General features: G+C 40.8%; 1 pseudogene; it reads left to right on the top strand.

The window, feature by feature from the left end:
- Positions 1-9,754: 9,754 nt before the first annotated feature.
- LOC112320793 (large ribosomal subunit protein uL23 pseudogene) lies at positions 9,755-10,225 on the top strand (annotated as a pseudogene).
- The last annotated feature ends 242 nt before the right edge of the window (positions 10,226-10,467 follow it).

Genomic DNA, 10,467 nt, shown 5'->3' with positions numbered 1-10,467 from the left:
AGAGATGTACAAAGACTGAAAATAAAAAAGATTGAATAACGATGTATTTTGTGTGTCCAGAGAAGGAAGGAACAAACGAACGAACGAGGGAGCGAATGAACTGAGGGAGGAAGAAGGCATTGACTTCTGAGATGTTGAAATGTGGGGGGAAATTGCATCTTAGAATCAACTAAGAAGAGTAGTTGGTCTAGGCATCAATGTGTTTTAAATGAGTCTAAGGTGATTCTATTAAGGACCACTGCCCAATTCCTTTGCCATGTATCTTATTATTCAGCCATTCATTCATTCAAGAAGCATGGTTTGAACCTTTAATAAGCTGCAGGTGTTATACAATGTAAGATGATGATAGATTAGATAGATGATAGATAGATACATAGATACATAGATAGATAGATAGATAGATAGATAGATAGATAGATATGGAATAGATATTAATATGGCATTGTTCCCACTCTCAAGGAGTTTATCATCTAGGATAGGATAGGTAAATTGCAATGATTTTCTGTCTCCCTCACTAGACTACAAATGCCATAACTTTTCCTTGAATAAAATGGCTCTATTTCTAATAGAATGAAGAGAGAATATGCAAACCTCTATCTAACAGATGAAGAGGCTCATCATTTCTATGCTCCAGTGCCTTGTTTCTCCACACATCAGAAAACTATGGGCAATATTGTCATTCCAGCTATGAAGCAGCTGGACATTCAGCAATAATAAAAATAAGGAAAGAGGGGTGTACTTGACTAGGAATAGCTGAAAAAAGCTAAGCCCCATAGTAGACAGAATCAAGGGAAAGAAAGAGAGGTCACAGCCATGAAATAAAAAATGGAACACAAGAAGAAAAGAATGGTAAGATGTAGAGGTGGCAGATAGAAGGTGTGACAGTAGAGATTATAAGCAGTCAAGACCACAAAAATTACCAGCAGCCAAAAGTGACAGAGGACAAGAGATTTGGTAACATAGGGTGTGGGTGAGGAGACTAGAACAGCTAGCAGTTTAAGAGCAAATAGCACCTCAGTCACTTTCACTGGCACCATGCAAGGAATTAGAAGAATGAGTTGAGTCCTACCCCAAAAGTCACTCCAATGCTAAGTAGAAAAGCAAATGATTCATTTGTTTGATGATTATTTTCTAGTAGTAAAAAGAAGGGAAAAGCTTCAGGGAAAAGCTTTGGGGCTTACAGGGTTAAGACTGAGTCATACAGAAGATTCCCCTTTGCAGAACTGCTGAAGATACCAGGAAGACCGGGTTCCCCTCCACTGTGTCCATGTGGCAGCTTTGTTTCTGGATAGATGTGATCTCTCCCCATGTTACTCATCACTAGAAAAGCAAACTCTCCATGTAGACTTTACCTGGAAACCTTTAACAAGTTTGCCATACGTGTCTGCTCTTAACATGTTTACACCCCAACTCCACCCGAAGTATTGAGTTTCAAATACATTCATAGATAATCCAAAAAGGAGTTAAGAGTATGTTCCTGTCTCTAAATTATGTTCTAATTCACACATCCCTCCTATTTCTTTGATAATCTATTATGTAGATGATCTAAACATAGGAGCAACCCAGGGGCCTCCACAACATACCCAGAGCATATTAGCACAACGGCCTGAAATATTCAAAATGCTATCTATAAAGGGACCTGAGGATAGGCAAACCCCACACCAGTTCCAGGAACCCAGTCCACAATGCATCTAATAAGGGTGAAGACATGAATGGATCCTAAGGTTATTTTTCTAAAAACTACTAAACACCCCAGACTCCTTGATGTGAGAGCAGTGACAAACAGTACATCACATAACGAGTGTGCACTAAATGCCTATGTTGGGTCGAATCCTGTGCTTCATCTGTGAGAGATTTGAAGTTAGGATACATAGTCTTTCACATCCAGAGTTTGCATATCATTACCTCATCAAATATTCATCTGTCATTTACTGAGTTCCTGCCTGCACTGAGATAAAACTTCAGAGTCCAGTGGGGGAAAGATACACATTAACATATAATTGGTACAATGAGGCATTTAGCACAGCACCTGGTAATTCCAGATGCCAAATCCATATTGGCTGACCTCAATGAACACAGGTGTTCATGTGACCACTAGGAGCTCTGTTTGGCTAAAGTAAAACACTCATCTGGTGATACAGAACCCAAAGCTGGAAAGGTAGGGAGAGAACTGGATTATGGATAACTTTGTAAGCTATGTCAGAGTTCTGATTTTTTCTGGCGGTGGGAATGACTGGAGGCCTTTAAGCAGAGGGTTGGCACACTCTATGCTCTCTATGCAATAGTAAAGATGATGAATTGAAAGAGGCGAGTCTTGAGCCAGGAGGTCCTTTTGTAGCATCAGTGCAATAGCCCATGTGAAGGATGACAAAGTCTTGAACTAAGCCAGTGGTGCCAGGGACAGAGAACAGGATCCAAAGACACGTATAGGACTAGAATGGACAGAACTCAGGGACTGAATGATGATTTTCTAAGAGAAAGAGAAGAATCAAGAAGGGATTGGCCAATTGCTTAGGAGCTTATTTACAGAAAGTGATTACAGGAAAAGGAGTAAACTGGAGCATAAGGGAGAGGCAGGTAACAAGTACCACTTCAGACAGGCTGAAGTTGAGACGTCTCTGAGACATCCAAGGTTAGATCTCTAATATCCATTTGGTTCTAAGAGAAATATCTGAGGCAGAGATGCCTGTCCATGTACAAAGATGTAACTAAGGAGACAAAACAGGATGTACATATTGAAACAATGAACAAAGAAGCGTGGCATGTTTTTTATGCTGAATTGCCTTAAATGGGATAATCATGGGTTCAGGGTTCACAGAGCAGGGAGAAGTGTGTCAACTGACAGAGTAGGGAAGGGAACTTGGCCCTGAGTGATGAATAGAATTCAGACAAGTAGAGGAAGGGCATTCTAATGGTCAGAACCTGCACCAACCAAGTGAGAAGTTACAGGGGGAAGTTCAGAGAAAGCTTAGGTTAAAGGCTATAGGAATCAGGAGTGAAAAGGAAGGGCAGGGCAGATTCCTAGGGGTTCTGAGAGTCAGGAAGAAGAATGAGGTCTTATCACCATAAAGCTGTTACATGTTTTTGGAGAGAAGAATGTCATGATAGAAGCATTTAACCACCCAATCCAAATGTAGTTTATATGTGGTTGTAAATCATCTCATGTGTATTTATGTCTGTAACCAATATAAAGTTATCTCTTGAATAAAGCCCTTAGATCACCTACATTTATACAGTGGATTCTTCAAAAGGAAACTTTACAAAAGATATATCAAGGTGAAGAAGCAGAATAACAGTAAAATTTCACAATGCCAAGTATCATTACAATAAATTACTCTGCTAACAGATATTTCCATGTTCTGCAGATGGCCCATGAAAATAGTGTTGTGTTAAACAGCTTATAATCTGTCTTCTTTCTGTCTGGAGAGTTCCCACTGAATACATGCTGTCCTTTATCCTCATCCACCTGGATCACTGTCTATGGTGACTCTGAAATACTTATGAGCTACCCAAAATCTTGGGTTAAAACTGAAAGACAGGAATAGGAATTCTTTTTTTTTTTCTAACTAACAATTAGGTCAAAAATCTGACAAAGGATTTTCATGTTATTCCTGCAAAGAATTAGCTTAGGAGTCATAAGTATTGAAAAATAGGGACCCAACTTCTTCCACTCTGAGTTTATGTGATTTTAGCAGACTGACACAAGACCCCCACCTACAACTAAGGCTACCACCTCCACAGTTCCCACACAGTAGTGTGTGACTAGGGGTGATCACTGTGATTGCTTCAGGAATGGATACAGAACACTGGCAGATATAGTAGGGTACTTACACAGCCCACTTCTTCTTCCTTGCTAAATGAACTCTGATTTTGTTTAGTTATTTGGTGACCTGAGAGACATCCATAGGCTCACACCTGGCCCCAAGGGATAAATGTTAATAAGCTTAAAGTAACCAAGACAAGTATATTCCCCTTGAAAAGGATTTGGTAAAGAGTGAGCATGTGATGTAACTGACTGAAGAGACATACAAAGTGGTCTGTTTGTTTGCTTGTGTGTGTGTTTAAATAAAATCTCCATTCTTAAAAGAAGACACAAACCCAGGACTTATTTTTCCCTATCTTTGGACATTGTCATAAGAAGATGTGATGCTGGAGAACCATTTTAACCATCTGAAACCATAAGGAGAAAGTCAAGAAAGCCATGGAGAATCCTCCCACGTGTTCTGACATGACTGATCCCTGAGTTAACTAACTCTGGAACTGCCTCTACCTCTCATCTTGCTAGGTGAGAAAGGCAAACCTGTTTTATCCAGTTTTGTATTATGTGTGTCCAAAACCAGCCTAAACTGATTCAGGCTCAAACCTGGGTCTTGCTACTGCTCTTGGAAAGCAGAAGTTCTCCTTCTGCTGATGTGATGAGTCTGAGATGATGTGACCCTGCAGCTCTCACCAGCCTCTGTGAAGGAGGCACAATCAGAAAATAAAACTGACAGAGAGGGAAGCATTGCCTAGAGAGGGAGAAACAAAATCCCCAGTGCCATTGTTTGAGCACCTAGATCCAGTTTTCCATGAAGTTACCCCCAGTTTTTCAGTTACATGAACTAAAACATTCCTTTTTTTGCTCTTTGAGTGGTCTTTCTTCAACTTGCAATTTTAAAAGACCAACACATACACAGACAAGGAGAAAGAAAAACTGACTAAAATAAGATAAGGGTACCCCCAGTAGAGTGTCTAGTACAGAGTAGGGACTCAATAAATAATGATGGAACATAAACCTAAACTTTCTGCACCTCCTCCAGCTTTCAGTCAAATCATCATCACCACGAATAACATCGAATGCCAATATGCTCCAATTACTAACACCTCCCCAATCTCGAATGTTCTACAACTTGAAATAAAACATGTCTAAGCATCTGTAGCAGTCCCCTAAGCAAATTAGAAGAGAGAAGGAAGCAAGAATATGGCCTTTCCTTCTTTCCCTTCCTATTTTAAGGAAGTTGGGTTTTTTTTTATATATTAGGTCACTTTCGGATAACTTATCCCCAGCTGTTCCACTCCCAAGTTCTGCCAAATGGCTGGGAATGATTCCCAGCATTGTATCAATTATGATCACACTTATAGGTCACGTCTGGCTCAGTCCCTGTTGGAGCACATTGGGATTATATGATGCTCTTCTGCCCTAAAAGAGCTGAAGTCCTGGAGACTAGGAACAACCTTCTTCATGGAACCCCCAGTCACTAATGCAGTGTCTTACATGCTGGCGGCACCTATTGATGATTGATGATTGAATAGGTGAATGAATTCAGCCTCAAAATCTCCCCTAATTTAGATGAGAAAGCAGGGGTCTTCTTTTAAGATGAGCTATGGCAGAAAGTCCAAATGCAGCATATTATTAATCTAACAGGAGCAATTCTTAGATGCAAGCAGCAGAAGCTAACTCTGGCTAGTTCATTAGAAAAGGAGTTTAAAAGATATTGGGTAGCACATAAGTTGTCAGGAAGGCTGGAGAGCAGACACAGGCCTACCTTCTACAAAAAAAAAAAAAAAAGCCCCATTCCATTTCAAACCATGGAACTAGACAGATAAGGAAACTACCTCTATACTGAGCACTGGAGAAAATGCTGCCACAGCACTGAGCCACCAAAGATGCAGGCTCCATCCCAGTATGTTTTCTCATGCTCTTCATGAAAGAATTGCAGATTCACACAGATGTATCTGATTGGCAGAGTCTGAATCCATACTGCATCCTCACTGCAAAAGGACTCAGAATTTGAGTCTACTTCTATATTTGGGAAGTACCAATTCATTATGAGAGGCTTCCCTAAATATAGAAAGGCCACCCAAAGGATGCTGAATAGTCATGACCATGACACATGCTCAGCACTTGGGAACTTAGAATTTCAGGCACAAAGTCACATGCATAAGTCCCACATTGTCTGGCTCATTCCCCCAAGTGGACAACACCTGGCTCCAGGTCCCTGAGCTGGCTCTTCAGGCTCTTCTCAGTCTGCTCTCTGACATTGGCCCTCCAGGCAGACCTTGGGGCGGGGAGAACACTAGAGGGGATGTGAGAAAGTGTGTAGGTTTGGTTTAAGAAACATCTGAAATGATTGGTTGAAAGTGAATGCTAAGGAATTTGCATCCATTACATCACATCTTTGTGAAGTAGGTAGTAGTTTCCTTCGTTACACATCAAGGCAACGAACAGCAGAGAAGTGTTTTCCAGTGGGATGTCCCCACCACACCCTCCCAACTCCACGCTTCCTACCCTCTCTGATGGGCCCCCTTGAACCCTGACAACATTTTAAAATCCTCTGACACTTCTGTATATGAAACTTTTCATCTAAAATACAAGGCATTTTTATTTCTGTATCAATCTCTCAATTTCCCAAGTTTTTATTTGGGTAGAGTTTCCAAAACTACTGAACAAAACAACATAGACTTTACAAAAGCTTAAATCATCTACACCCCCTGCCTCAAATCCCATGTATCACAATTGCTGGGAAAGACTTACTTCTTTCTTTCTGTGACATAACTCAGACAAATAATTACAGCATGCCACATAATACATATGATGCTCCTTAACCAGCATAACAACATTTACCCTCACAGGCACACGTGTTCTGTAATTACTGCTTATGTGAAAATAAACCCCAGCCGAACACTATGAGAAAAATCACTTCAAAATAGAACTTCTAACTTGCCAACACAGTGGAGATGTTTACCAATACGTACATGCCATTTATGTGCACTGCACACCAAAAAAGAACTAACAGTTCACAAATTGCTCCAAGAATAAATCCTATTGACAAGGTGACAAAATGGAATTGAAAAGTGCTGTCAACTCAGTGATCTGTCTGCAAATTATCCAGGATAATCAGTAATTCCTGATTTCATGATTTCTAACAGCACCCACTCTGGTGAGTGCTCAATGTGTGTTTTTGTTATCCCTCAGTGAGGACATTGTGCAGTATTGCTACCTTATGTCTTTAGTGGAAGGCTGTTGGGAACCGCCCTGCCTGGTTTCAGAGGCTGTAACCCCCCATGGTTAAGGCTGAGTCAGAGTTGGGACCATAAGCCACTAAGGAGACAAAGCTTATCTCCCTGGCAGAAGTGCCACCTCTGCCCACTTCACCTTGCTTGGCCCTGAGCTTGGCCAGTTAGCCAATGACGGGTAAGAATCCTCAAGGGAGGATCAACCTAAGACAGGCTCTGGTCACCAGGGATAAGCTCACAGGGAAGGACTCGAGGGGCTGTGGCAAAAGGGGGTGATGGACCCTCGCCCCTTGGCTTTGAAATAGCCTGAGTCCTCATTCTGTCTGCAAGAAGTCTCCTAATCTCTTGGCTGCTTTACTTCCCTGTCTGACTTGGATTCTTACCCATCATTGGCTAACTGGCCAAGCTCAAGGCCAAGCAAGGTGAAGTGGGCAGAGGTGGCACTTCTGCCAGGGAGATAAGCTTTGTCTCCTTAGTGGCTTATGGTCCCAACTCTGACTCAGCCTTAACCATGGGGGGGTTACAGCCTCTGAAACCAGGCAGGGCGGTTCCCAACAGAAGGCAGCTCTGTTCGTGGCAAAACATAGTGTGAATCCTGGCTCTGTCTCTTGCTGTATGTTAGACTTTGCATTATTTTACTCCCTTAACTCTATTTTCCTGTCTTAGCACTGATATACCTCAGGATGTTTTGAGAGGGCCAAACTGAAGGCATTTACAAGCAGGAAATTTCAGACATGTTAGTATAGGTTACATATACTCACAGTACAAATTTCCACTTGAATTCAGTGGTAGGAATAAATATTACTTGCCAGATATACTGATATACTTCCTTTAAATTGGGCCAATATGCTTTATAATAGACCAGGAGGAGACCAGATAAAGACTGCAAACTAAAAACATGCTAAAAATAAAAGATTAAAACATGCTAAAACCCCTTTCCCAACTGAAATTCCTATAAATGACAAGAAAAAAATTAATTGAAAACATCACTAGAAATAAAATTTAGTGCCCTCAATAGATCGGAAATTATAGAAATTCCTAAAAAATTAAAGGCAGATGAACTCCTAATAAATGGGGGGAAAATAATAACCAAAACAGATATAAGAGAACTGGTAAAGAGGGTGAGAATATCTGTGGGGTCCAACCTGAGAGACAACAGATGAAAAGAACAAGGGAGGATCTGGGTTCAACCAGAAGCGTGATGAGTTGAGGTGGAGTAATCCAGAAAATTTGAACCCTTTTTTCCTCTTCTTCTTGTCCCATGCACGTAGAGGTTTCTGACCCAAGACAGGAGCATTACACAGTCATAAAGATGTCATTCCTGGTACTCAGCACTTGGAAAAGTACTTACTGCCGCCCAGAAGGAAGGGGAAGCTTCCATCGCCCACCTGGAGACAGGCCAGGTAGTCAGATCCAGCAGAGGCAGATGAACAGAGGAGCTCAGGTTCCAGAAGAGCATGCAACCCCAGCAAATATTTAAGGAACAGTAATCCTCTGAATTAAAGGCACCAGAGGCATCATATGGATAAACTAGCATCCCAAGGAACAAAGGTAATGGAATAAGCACATGAGACTTTAAAAAATGTGTGCATAGTACATATAGTTAACATCCTCAGAGGAATGTGAGAGGATAATGGCTCCTTTTAACTAAAACAGGTCATTATAAACAACAACTGGGAACCTCAGAAAGGGAAATTGTGGTTATTGAAAAAAAATTTAACCGAATAAATGTGCTGAGTAACAGAAAATACATAATTGAAGAATAATTACTTTGTTAGAAGATACAACTAAGGGAATTACCTAGAACACAGCTCAAAAAGGACAAATAAATGATGAATATTTTTAAAAATTTTAAAACTTCCAACATCCATCTGATGGGAATTCCAAAAAGAGAGAACAGAGAGAAGAAATACTCATAGATTAGCAGAAAGGAAAGATTTCCAGAAAAGATTTTAAAAATCCTCAAGTAAAAAGGTTCCACAAATGTCCAGCAGTATGAAAGAAAATAGACCAACACCTTGGCACACCAATTTGAAATTCTGTGGCTGGGGGAGGAGATTATCTACAAAGAAATAAGAATTAAATTGTTAGAAAATAACAAATGCAAAAATTCATTGAGGTGGTATTTTTAATTTTGTGTGGTAAAATAGTTATCATTTTGAAATTCTATATTCAGTCACAGTGTCATTAAGAAATAAAGATATTGCAGCCCTGGCTGGTGTGGCTCAAGGGATTGAGAGCCACTCCAGTTCGATTCCCAGTCGGGGCACATGCCTCAGGTGCAGGCCAGATCCTCAGTTGGGGACACATGAGAGGCAACCACACATTGATGTTTCCCTCCTGCTCTTCCCTCTCTCTAAAAAAATTAAATAAATAAAATCTTTTTTTAAAAAAGAAAAATATTGCAGACATGCAAGGATATAGGAAGTTTTCCACCCACACTTTCCTATCTGAGAGAATATAAGAAAATCAGCCCTGAGCAAAAACAAACCAACCAACCTAATCCAAGAGAAAAGTGTAATACATTCAAAATGGTGGTGAAGAGCTGAAAACCGTAACTGTTAAGTGACAGTGCCAAATGGTCTTGACGTGGAAGATCAGAAGAGATCTGGGGAAACAGAAGAGAGTGAAATTGTGGCAGGAATATTCAGGACAGAGGGGAGGAAATCAATATGGGTTTTTGGTCTTATCTGGTTTAAGAAAAGGATACAAATATTAACTTATTCTATATGTTGATACAAAAAATATCATCACAAAGATGGTGCCCAAAGCAAAGAAGGAAGCCCCTGCCCCTTCCAAAGCTGAAGCCAAGGTAAAGGCTTTGAAGGCAAAGAAAGCAATGCTGAAAGGCATCCACAGCCACACACACAAAAAGAAGATCCGCACATTGCACACCTTCTGGAGGCCTGAGACACTGCAGCTCCTAAGGCAGCCTAAATATCCTCAGAAGAGCGCCCCCAGGAGAAACAGGCTCGACCACTATGCTATCATCAAGTTCTCCCTAACTACCGAGTCAGCAGTGAAGAAGATAGAAGACAATACACTTGTGTTCATCGTGGAAATCAAGGCCAAAAGCACTAGATCAAACAGGCTGTGAAGAAGCTGCATGACACTGATGAGGCCAAGGCCAACACCCTGATCAGGCCTGATGGAGAGAAGAGGGCATATGTTTGACTGATCCAGAGACTATGATGCTTTGGGTGTTGCCAACAAAATTGGGATCATCTAAACTGAGTCTGGCTAATTCTAAATATAAAAATTTTATACTGTTAAAAAATGCTTATAGGTAAGGGGTAATAAATGTAATCACCAAGACAGATAATAGTCCACTTCCAAATCAATGGAGGTAGGGAAATGGAACCTGGAAAACTCAATATTCACCCAAAAGTCAGAAATGGGGTTTAAGGTAGAGGCCAGAGGAAGGGAGAGAAACTTAAGAGAAGCAGTAATTACGAATGCCAGAAGATTCAA

Source organism: Desmodus rotundus, chromosome 8, assembly GCF_022682495.2.
Source record: "Desmodus rotundus isolate HL8 chromosome 8, HLdesRot8A.1, whole genome shotgun sequence".
In the NCBI taxonomy this organism is placed as follows: Eukaryota; Metazoa; Chordata; class Mammalia; order Chiroptera; family Phyllostomidae; genus Desmodus; species Desmodus rotundus.
Note: the sequence above shows the minus strand (reverse complement) of the source record. Positions and strands in the feature narration are given on the sequence as shown.